General features: G+C 42.8%; 1 protein-coding gene across 1 annotated transcript in view; it reads right to left on the bottom strand.

Annotated features, from left to right (window-relative positions):
- Window positions 1-5,071, bottom strand: part of LOC113216926 (facilitated trehalose transporter Tret1-like) — a 14,717-nt gene extending 9,646 nt beyond the window's left edge. The window contains exon 1 of the mRNA XM_052267673.1: window positions 4,970-5,071. The gene's annotated coding sequence lies outside the window, so the exon portion shown is untranslated. The remainder of the gene's footprint in view (window positions 1-4,969) is intronic.
- Between the last annotated feature and the right edge of the window lie 5,158 nt (window positions 5,072-10,229).

Raw genomic sequence — 10,229 nt, 5'->3', positions numbered from 1 at the left:
TTTTCGGGTGATAATCGGGGGTATTACTTACTTGGCCTAATGAACACACTCCATATTATAGATTCGGAGAAAGTGGCCAAACTTTGACAAACATTGTCCGTCAAACCCTGAACATTAAAGTGCAAAACAATTCGTATACCCTACTGGGGTCAGTGAACTACAAATCTTTGGAGTCAGGTGGGCATTATACAGCCACTTTTAAAATTAGTGGAAAGTTTTTGAATTTTAATGATGCTGAGGTAAGATTATACATATAGTCACAACAACATTTTAATTTTATCTTGGACCGTTTTAATCGATGAACTTCTTATGACTTTTCAGGTAAATGTTTCAACCATACGAGAACTTAACAAAGAGCAGTCGTATGTGTTATTTTACTGAAGAGTGTGATGTCTTGCTCGACGGCCCAACATTGACTCTAACAAAACCACGTGTTAATAAAACAAGGGAAACTATGAACACAAAATAAATTTTGTGCTAAGTAGGAAACTCGTTCTTTAACCAAACCAGGGTAATTCTTCAAAGTCAGTTAGTGCTTTTATCTCAGAGTAATAAGGGTGAAGTGCGCTCACTGTGAAGTAGTTACTATGTCCGTCCACAGGTGGCAGCACGGATGGCACCGCCATAACCTCACGTACTCCTCCACCGTCACGGGACTTGCAATTTTTTAGGAGCAATCTATTAAGTAAACTCGTTAAAATGCTTCGGTATCGACTCAAAACATATTAATAAAACAGTTTCATTAACATCTCATAAGTTCAAAGATGCATGCATGATACATTTTCGTTGCTTAGCACTACGTTTTTCAACATGCTCAAATAAGCTCTGGTCTGGGACTTAGAATGAAAACACGCTAAATTTGTTAAGAGTGCTCAAAATTATGCTATTAAACCTGAAAAAAGGTTCGTTGCTTTAATTGAGACCAGCGTCCCCGCTCTACAGTGGTACTATTGTCATGTCTGTAGGTGTTGTGTGTTCTGAGATAAAAACAGGAACAGGAAAAGCGTGACACCGCACTGAGAACAATACTCGTTCTTCCTACCACCACGAAGGTGAAGTGGGATGGTATAGAACGAGTAAAAAATCACTCTCTTTGTCTTTGCTTTCTGCCATAAAGAACATAGTGCCCCTTTACGGCCCCTGTATGTCTTTCTCTCTCGCTCCGTATGGCACCCTAATGAGTGAGACAAAGACAGAAATACACACCGGGCTAGCCAGCACTCTATACAGTTAAAACTACAAGTTTTTTGAGCTCGAGAAAACAACGAGTAACACAACGAGTAAAACAGTAAAAAAACAGCACTTTTTGTATGTTTGAGAAACACAAGACTTAGGTCTTGCACAACTTTTTCGCTACTCTTTAGTTTGAAATGCGTCACTCTACAACCACTTCATGTCCTGTACTTAAAGCCACTGAAATTACGACAAGGAATACATTGAAAACACGAGTACGTGGTTAGTAGGCGAATTGCTCCTGCGCGCCTGAAATCAGGCAATATAGGCGACACGACAATTTATGCGTAAAATGTGAATTAGGTTCAACGACAGCCGGTTCAGATGGGATATGGAAATATTTTATAGTCTGTTTTCACAAACCGTTCCTTGACGGAACAGAAGTTCGTCGGGGAACAGAATTAAAATATGTTTCAGAAATTCACCTCAAATGGGTATAATAAAGCATTCCGGTAAAGCTGAGATGGACAAGAATGAAGAGAACAAGAAAACGGAAGTCACTGTGCTAAAGCATACGGATTTACCGAGGGATTTCCGTTTCCTTCTTCCCCGCATTTTTCTGCATTTCAGCTTTACCCGAATGCTTTATTCCGGGGGCAATGGCAGTTTATTAATTATCTAAAATATCAAAGGCTAATGGAACTATTGAGAACCAAAAGATTTTGTAACGCAGATGCCAATTTTTTTAAATTTTTAATGGTAATAATTTTTCGTGTTTGGATCGAATTTGAACACTACATTGTTCAGTTCGGTTCGTTCGCAGAAAGAAAATAGTTGCTCGTGTTCGTTCGAAGATTTTGAAACCAAATTTGTTCGAGTTCGTCCAAATCCGAACTCGCCTGTTCGCCCATCTCTAGGCACGACCAGCACCAACACGCAAAAGACAATGGGTCTGCAGTCAGTGCTAACGGACTAGCTGATTCATTTCGTGATCGGTAATCACATTAGCCTCAGGCATGCGAAAATGTAACTATGCGATCCAATAATTAGCTGCCTTTGGTGAAAGCTGAGCTAGTAGCTAGTTCGTTTGCTCAGGTATTCGCAATCCGATACTCGTCGCTATCTGAAGACATTTAAAACGGATTAGTTCATCGTAGATGATACACTGTAAATTTGAGGTCGATACAGAAAGAAGATACGTCCCATGGGAAGATAGCATGGGACCAGTTACCCCATGAGAACACTGTTTTACCAAGGTGCGGGGAGGACTCACCATGAGAAATGCTGCAGCTCACATGGGGTAAAACAAATTTTCCATAACCTTCCAATACCCATGAGACTTTGCCTATGGTGTCCATGGGACCCCAACGGGACGGCCATGGAAATTTGGGCCTGGGTTAGTAGAGTCAAGTTATAAGCAAGCAAGAAGAAGTTAGTACACGAACAAGACACCCCTAGGACCTGGCCTGGACTCGAGTGGCTGCTGCTGTCTGTAATGTAAGTATTTTATTAAATAATATATTTGTATTTTAAAACTGTTATCCCCTTGTCTGATCCTGATATTTCACGCACGAAAGCCCGTTTTCAGCAGTCGATTCTGATGTCAAATTGTTCTAAAGTAGAAGTGAGGCAAACTATTCATTCAGCGAGGCATTTTTGCTCCCGCCTCGCCTTTCTTAAGTAACATCAAACAAAAGTCATTCCGGCCACATTTTGAGTACCAACAACATCACAACAATTTTTACTTTCTCTACAAATGGCGCAGTCGGTAGGACATTAGAATCTTTTACTGTAGAGTTATTTAAATTTTTGAAACTAGAAATGCCAGTGGTCTATTCCTCGAGTTTTCTGTTTTGCTTCTGTTGAATTTTAGTCATTTCGCGCACGTGCGTGGAACGTTAGGAAGTGATCACAATGTTTACAGCGTGTGCTTTCTTTTCAGCTGTCGTGTGGGTTGTCGTTTGAGGATGGGGTTAACGGCAGAGTGACGGTGGCAGCCACCGGGTCACAAGGCGGGTCCGGGGGTGGTTTAGGGGATGGGGCGCAGTCTCCCATCTCCTCGTCCTAGTGTAGTAATATTTTTAGTTGTGAGTGTGACGCGTGTTCGCGGCTGAGCTCGTGCGGGTGTGACAGCGGCGCCCCGGGCATCCGCGAGCGCACCACGTGTTCGCGGCGGTGCGGTGAGGTCTCCAGGATGGCATCACAACAATTTTTGCTTTCACTACAGAGGGAGAGTGTTGTCGTTTGCTGAAATCAACATTACTTGGTATGTACGCATAATATCGGGTCAACCCAGGTCAATCTTCAGTTGAAGGCCCAGAGAACAAGTTTCAAACGTGGATTCGATCTAATATCATGTCAGGTTAAAACGCGGGTGGAGGTCAAAAGTGACAACTTCTTAAGTCGAGTTCTGCGGGCAGCTTCGATTTAATGAAGGTCGAAACTGTTTTGGTGCTCACTATTACTTTGTTTTGTCACAGTATATTTCAAGGGTTGCTTTAGGATCCATATTTGGCCATCCAGGCAGTCCAGGACCATATTGGCCAGTTTCACTGCATTTTATGTCGATTTACTCATAAATACCCCTACATAATCTCGATCTCTCGCAATAGGCATTCCAGCTGGTGAAGAATATGACGTGTACTCGTCTTTTTCACTTATTCTTAAAAAACTACTGCCGAGTGTGTTGCCGCTTGGTTTCTTAATTATTTGTTTTATTTGATCCGCACATGCCTATTTCGTTTCAGGCAATACGTCACAGACCCCGTGGACTGGGGACCAAAATCTTGACTGCTTCTAGGGCGCACTACTGTCAGGCTACAAGATGGCAAAATCGCCATCTTGATCGAAAGCTGATCCGAAATAGGTTCATATTTCCCTATTTCGGATCAATATCACGTCCATACTCAAACTGCCATAACTCAAAAACGAGTGCAGATATGGACGCCAAAAACATTGCTGTCTATAAAGGAACCTAACCTTTTGGTGCCTTCCTACGCAATGTGTGTGCTTTGGTATGGCGGTAATACAAAAATCTGATCCGAAATAGGTTCAGTCGCTCTAAATTTTCCTTCTTAACTTTGCTTCAGTATCAACACCCCTTAAATTTGTTTTACCAGTGGCAACCGACAAATTATTTAGCACTATAACGAAAAATTTCGTTTTTTAACAACAGAGATTTTTTTTCTGTTATCAATGAGTTACTTACAAAAAAATGCACAGTAAGCATCAAATTAGACAGAAATTCCTGCTGCATAAAACCCTACGTACATATATTAAGAAATAAATCAGTACAGGACTGACAGTGTGTAGAAAACCGGTTACCTCTGGCGACCGTCTGGAAGACCGCCCAACTCGGCAGACTGTTTGGAAAAGCGCGTCAATGCCTTTTTTACAGACTTCGGCATATAAGTATCAAAATGTTCTCTCCATAACGCTGATTTTAATGATACCGATAACTCGAAATGTGTAAAAATGTCATTTAAGCGGTTTTCCGAACAGCGGTTTTTCCGGACGGTCGCCAGAGATAAGCACTTTCGAAACGGTCGCTGAAAGTGAGCACCCTTCGTTGTGTGTACTATGGCAGGTACTCTCTTTGTTGTGTGTACTAAGTACAGTGTTGCGTTTGCAGTGAATATTTACAGAAGCGTGACGCCTAATGAAGACAAATGTGTTAGTGTTTGTGGCTCCTCTTTGTCACTTCTTTCCATCTTCTCCGGGTGCGTTTATCTACACGGGTTGGCTCGTGACGTGTCGGTTCCCGAACGGATCTCGCGTTGCTCTGTTGAAAACCTACCTTCCTCTCGGCCTGGCAAAGTGCGTCTGCTTGCGTCCCGGTCTCCGTCGACACTGAAAGAGCAAGGTCACGGGCGGGGCCCCCGGACCACGCGCGGCTGAGCGGAGGTGGGGGCCGGAGCAGCCCCACCCAGTCCGGCTGAGATGTGTTATGTATGGCCACTGTGTTGGGATCGCATCGCATCGGCAAGCCTCCACAGTTAGAAAAATCTGTAATTGCGAAAGTGGGGCGCTGAGGGGGGGAGGTTTCCCTCGCGTACCGTCAAAGTGTCTAATTCCGGACCAACAGGGTGAATCCGGACACTGCTTTTAGGCATTTTTACAGCAAATTACACAATGTAGGTTCATAATTTAGATAGATACTTTTCCGAAAGGCTCTGGAGATTTAAATAATTAGCAGTTTCACATCTTAGAGCCGCCCAGGGAAGTGCAACTTGAATAATAGGACCCGACCAGTACATACACTGTGAAGCGGTACTTCAATGCGTGTGCGGCATAGCACCCAATGCTAAGCCACGGTCACTTCATACAGCTTTAACGTCACGACGCTGGAGTCGAAATTTTTTTATATCCTGCGGACTTTCGCGCGTAATATTGACTGTGTGGTATCGAGGGGGTATTCACTACCACAAAACTTGTACAGAGTACTCGGTATTACACAGAATTACCTGGTATTACCGGGTATTACGCCGGTATTACACGCAAAATTTGGCAATTTATAGCATTTTTGTTATTTTTCGGTATTACATTACAAGTAATACCGAGGTGGAGTGTACAGGGTATTACGGAAGTGAATACCCCCTCGTGTGGTATTTCACTCGATCTCTCACTTACCAATCTTAGTTAAAAATGCACTAAATTTTCAATTTTGACAAAGTCCTGTGAGGTAAAGATTGTTGTACACATTCTTATGGCGTATTTTGCGAAACCAATGTCCTTCTACTAAAATAGCACTGACTTTTGCAAAAGTTTCTGACTTCTGAAATGGGCCAAATTTTGCCTCGAAAATTTCAATATCACTCTGGTTCCGCAGTTATGGGTTAAGTTGGTGTGTACTGGCACGCACCTGCAGTGCAGTATTGGCATATCGACCTGTTCTACAGCCATTTAATAGCATAACTAGGGACTGTCCGGAACTGCCCCGACTTCGGGTTTAAAGGGGTTTCAGGGGCTTGTGCAGGTGAACTGGCTCAAAGAAAATTTCCTCTCCAGATGGAAAATATGTATCTTGGCGAATAGTTTCTAGAATCCGCTGGAATTTTTTGGCTGAGCGATAAGCGAAGCCCATAACTCCACTGACCCGAAAAGTTTCATTCTGTTTGTCTGTTTGTCTGTTTGTATGTCTGTCTGTCCGCACGATAACTCGAGAAGGAATAAAGCATTCCGGTAAAGCAAAACTGCAGGAGAATGTGAGGAAGAAGAAAACGGAGATCATCATGCTTTTACATGGGACTTCCGTTTTCTTGTTCCCTGCATTCTTCTGCATTTCAGCTTTGCCGGAATGCTTTATTGAGATAGCTATCTGAGAATTTAGGGGTCGTTTTGTACCATAAAAAGACAGATCGAGTTCGAAGATGAGCATTGTAGCTCAAAAATTGGCTTTTTAAAAAATCAAAAACTACAGGTCGCAAAATGTTTTTTTATCCAATTTTTTTTAATGGGTTCCTAGGGGGTAACTTGTCAAAGTAGAGGCCTTTGGGGAAAAATTCCGTCCGTTTGGCTCTATCTTGTACCGTTTAGGTGCTAGGGGGTATTTCTTGACAAAAATGAGCCGAAAATGATCAAATGGTCGATTAAATCAGTAAAAAGATTTCATTTCGAAAACTTGTACATACACTCCTATTACCCCGTCTCGGGTGTCAGCGCCGCAGGCCTAGCTATACGTGCGCCAGGCGCGTCACAGCGTAACAGTGTTTCGTGAGATATCGCGAAGCCTGTTACGCGAGACATGGTCTGGCGTACATATAGCTAGTCATACCCCTACCGGTTTTAGAAATGTTGAGGAAAAACGGTCAAATTTGTCCGGAATATGACACTTTGACGGTAATGACCTGTACACCCAAACTGGGTATTACATGGTATTACGAATAATTTTGTACTACCGAAAAGTATGAAAATTGGCCTTAAAATTGTACACTTTGCATGTAATACGGATTATTCAGTACACGTATATTCTGAGTGAAAACCTCCTCGAAGGGCGTAAGGCCCACTGCAGGCCATTACACTATCAGTCCGTTACTGACAATTAGTTTAGTTTCACGAACTTCTCTGTACAGCAGTGAAAGTTTGTTGGCTGAGCGATTAGCGAAGCCCATAACTCCACTGACCGGAAAAGTTTCATCCTGTTTGTTTGTCTGTCTGTCCGCACGATAACTGGAGAACGAATTGAGAGAGCGATCGAGGAATTTCAGGGTCGTTTTGTATCATAAAAAGACAGATCGAGTTCGAAGATGAGCATTCTAGCTCAAAAAATGACTTTTTAAAAAATCAGAGGCCAAAGGTTGCAAAATATATATATTTTTTTCAAATATTTTTATATGGGCTCCTTAGAGGTAACTCGTAAAAGTAAAACCCGTTGGGCGAAAATTTCGTCCGTTTTGCTCTATCTTGTACTGTTGTGGCGCTATGGGTCATTTCTTGGCGAAAACAACGTGAAAAAGACAAAATGGTCTATTAAATCGTTAAAAAGGCTTCATGTCACAGAATTGTAAACGGAGTGATACTTAAACCACACATTAAGGGTCGAACCACACCCTCTTTTGGGCTTAAGGGGCCCTAGATTATCTAGTATCACTAAAACGTAAATTTTTACATAATCTGTCAAAATTTGAACTTTTAATGAAAACTAATATCGAACAGCACAAGTTTTATGTCCCTAATTTTAGAGTAATAAGACCCCGACAAATGGCTCGAGTATGTCAAATTTTGGGCCCGGAATGCCCTGTTCGCCTACACCCTCCCATTTGCTCGTCTCGGGTGTCAGCGCCGCAGGCCTAGCTATATGTGCGCCAGGCGCGTCGCAGCGTAACAGTGTTTCGTGAGATATCGCGAAGCCTGTTACGCAAGACGTGGTCTGGCGTACATATGGCTAGTTACAAGGTATTACCGGGTATTACAGAGTATTACCAGGTATTACACGGTATTACAGGGTATTACCGGGCATTGCAAGCCGAGAAAGTCCTCACTCAGCCTACAAGAGGTGGGTTGGGTGCAGCGTGCTACAGCGCAGGGAGAGGGCGGGCCGCTGGCTCCTCACCGCTGTTTGGCGGGTTGGCCTACCTGTACCCCTGACAATTCTCCGCTCCCCTTCCTTTCCGATCAGCACTCACACAGGTTCAGCACAGTCGGTAGTAAATTTGTGAAGTTCGCCCGAAGACACAGAATATTTAAAAATGACCTAAAGTAAACATGACACTCAAAATCAAAATGGTAAAGTTATTCGCATATTCCAATCAGTATTTTTCATTTGTAATGTTATCAGTTTGAAAGTTTGTTTCTAGTTGTTCTGTTGTCATTTTTTGTCCTCAGTCCCCAGTAATTAAAAGTCGGAGTGTGATGACTTTTGACCTCGACAAATGAATGCTGTAGCAGATGTCGTAGATGCGAAGTAATACTGACTGCAGATTTAACTTACAATATATGGGTACATGTTAGAAAACTATACACATCTCTGTCCTGAGGGTATTTGGTGCTACTTACTGCATCAATCGGTGCAAAACTTCCATTAGAGTTGTACTTTAGGCTCGGTTCAGCAATTTGTGGTGCTATTTTTTCACTTTTAACTCATCCTGAGCTATGAAACTGAATGAAATGTGTCCTGTAACGTTCCCTTGACGCTGTCCCTGAAGCCCACTCTCAACATTCAATTGCAATTTACTTTTATTTCCTATGATTAGAAGTGGTCCCATTATTATTTTGGTGCAGCTAACTGTTGTAGCTATTAAAAACAACCGGGTCGAGTTCTCAAATTCACTTTTTCAGTCACTACAAAAAGAAATACTTTTGACCCTGACATTTCCTTAAACCTCTCGCACATATATGACCGAGGTAACAAAATGATCAGATTTCATAACCTTAACGGTTGGAAGAGGCGTCCACTAAAATAAAGTATATAACCTAAAGAATGCACTCACCACCGCTTACGATCCTTGCTTTTAACTAGTTCACCATTAATTTTCTCAATAAGTGTCAGGTGGTGGCGGAACGGATCAGAGACACAAGCAAATAGATTGTCAGTAAATGTGTATGGGCGAAAATGCCCCACCTCTCCCACTGTTTTCATTCAGTTTTCCCATTGTATGCATTATGCAGTTAAATCAACTAACTATATCCAATCTAACCTCTATCCAGTATTTGTCACCTGCAGGCTTGACTCATGCACCATAATACTAGCTATATGTACGCCAGACCACGTCTCGCGTAACAGGCTTCGCGAAATCTCACGAAACACTGTTACGCTGCGACGCGCCTGGCGCACATATAGCTAGGCCTGCGGCGCTGACACCCGAGACGGGGTAATAGGAGTGTACATACAATTTTTCGAAATGAAGTCTTTTTAACGATTTAATCGACCATTTGATCATTTTCACCTCATTTTCGCCACAAAATGCCCCCTAGTTTAACGATTTAATCGACCATTTGATCATTTTCACCTCATTTTCGTCAAGAAATGCCCCCTAGCACCTAAACGGTACAAGATAGAGCCAAACGGACGAAATTTTCATCCTTAGAGCTCTACTTTAACGATTTACCTCTTAGGAACCCATGGAAGAATATTTGATAAAACTACATTTTGCGACCTGTACTTTTTGATTTTTTTAAAAGCCAATTTTTGAGCTAGAATGTTCAACTTCGAAGTCGATCTGTCTTTTTATAACACAAAACGACCCTGAAAATTTCAGGTCGCTTGCTCAATAGGGTATTTCGGGTAACCCAAGCAGCGGAAACGGAACGGCCGAGCGGCTTCTGGATCCGTCTCAACCTGCGAACTGCGCATGCGCAGTAGACTCTGCGCCGCCCCGCCACTAGCCCATCCGACCCCAAAAAAGTTTTCGAGGTACGGAGCCTAAATGGTAGTTTTCACCTAAAAAAGACCTTGTGCAAAGTCCGGGCCCTGTGCGACAACGTTTACCCGGATCGCATTGCGATTTTCGTTTTGGCCCAACCTTGGCGCCAAACAGATAGACCATCTTGTAGGCGCTGCACTGCGCGCACGGTGGGGCCAGGGCGAACGACTCGGGCTGAAAGTGTTACCCTATTGG

This window comes from Frankliniella occidentalis, unplaced genomic scaffold (genome assembly GCF_000697945.3).
Source record: "Frankliniella occidentalis isolate FOCC.00 unplaced genomic scaffold, Focc_3.1 Scaffold57, whole genome shotgun sequence".
In the NCBI taxonomy this organism is placed as follows: domain Eukaryota; kingdom Metazoa; phylum Arthropoda; class Insecta; order Thysanoptera; family Thripidae; genus Frankliniella; species Frankliniella occidentalis.
The sequence above is the reverse complement of the archived record's forward strand: the minus strand, read 5'-3'. Positions and strand labels throughout refer to the sequence as shown.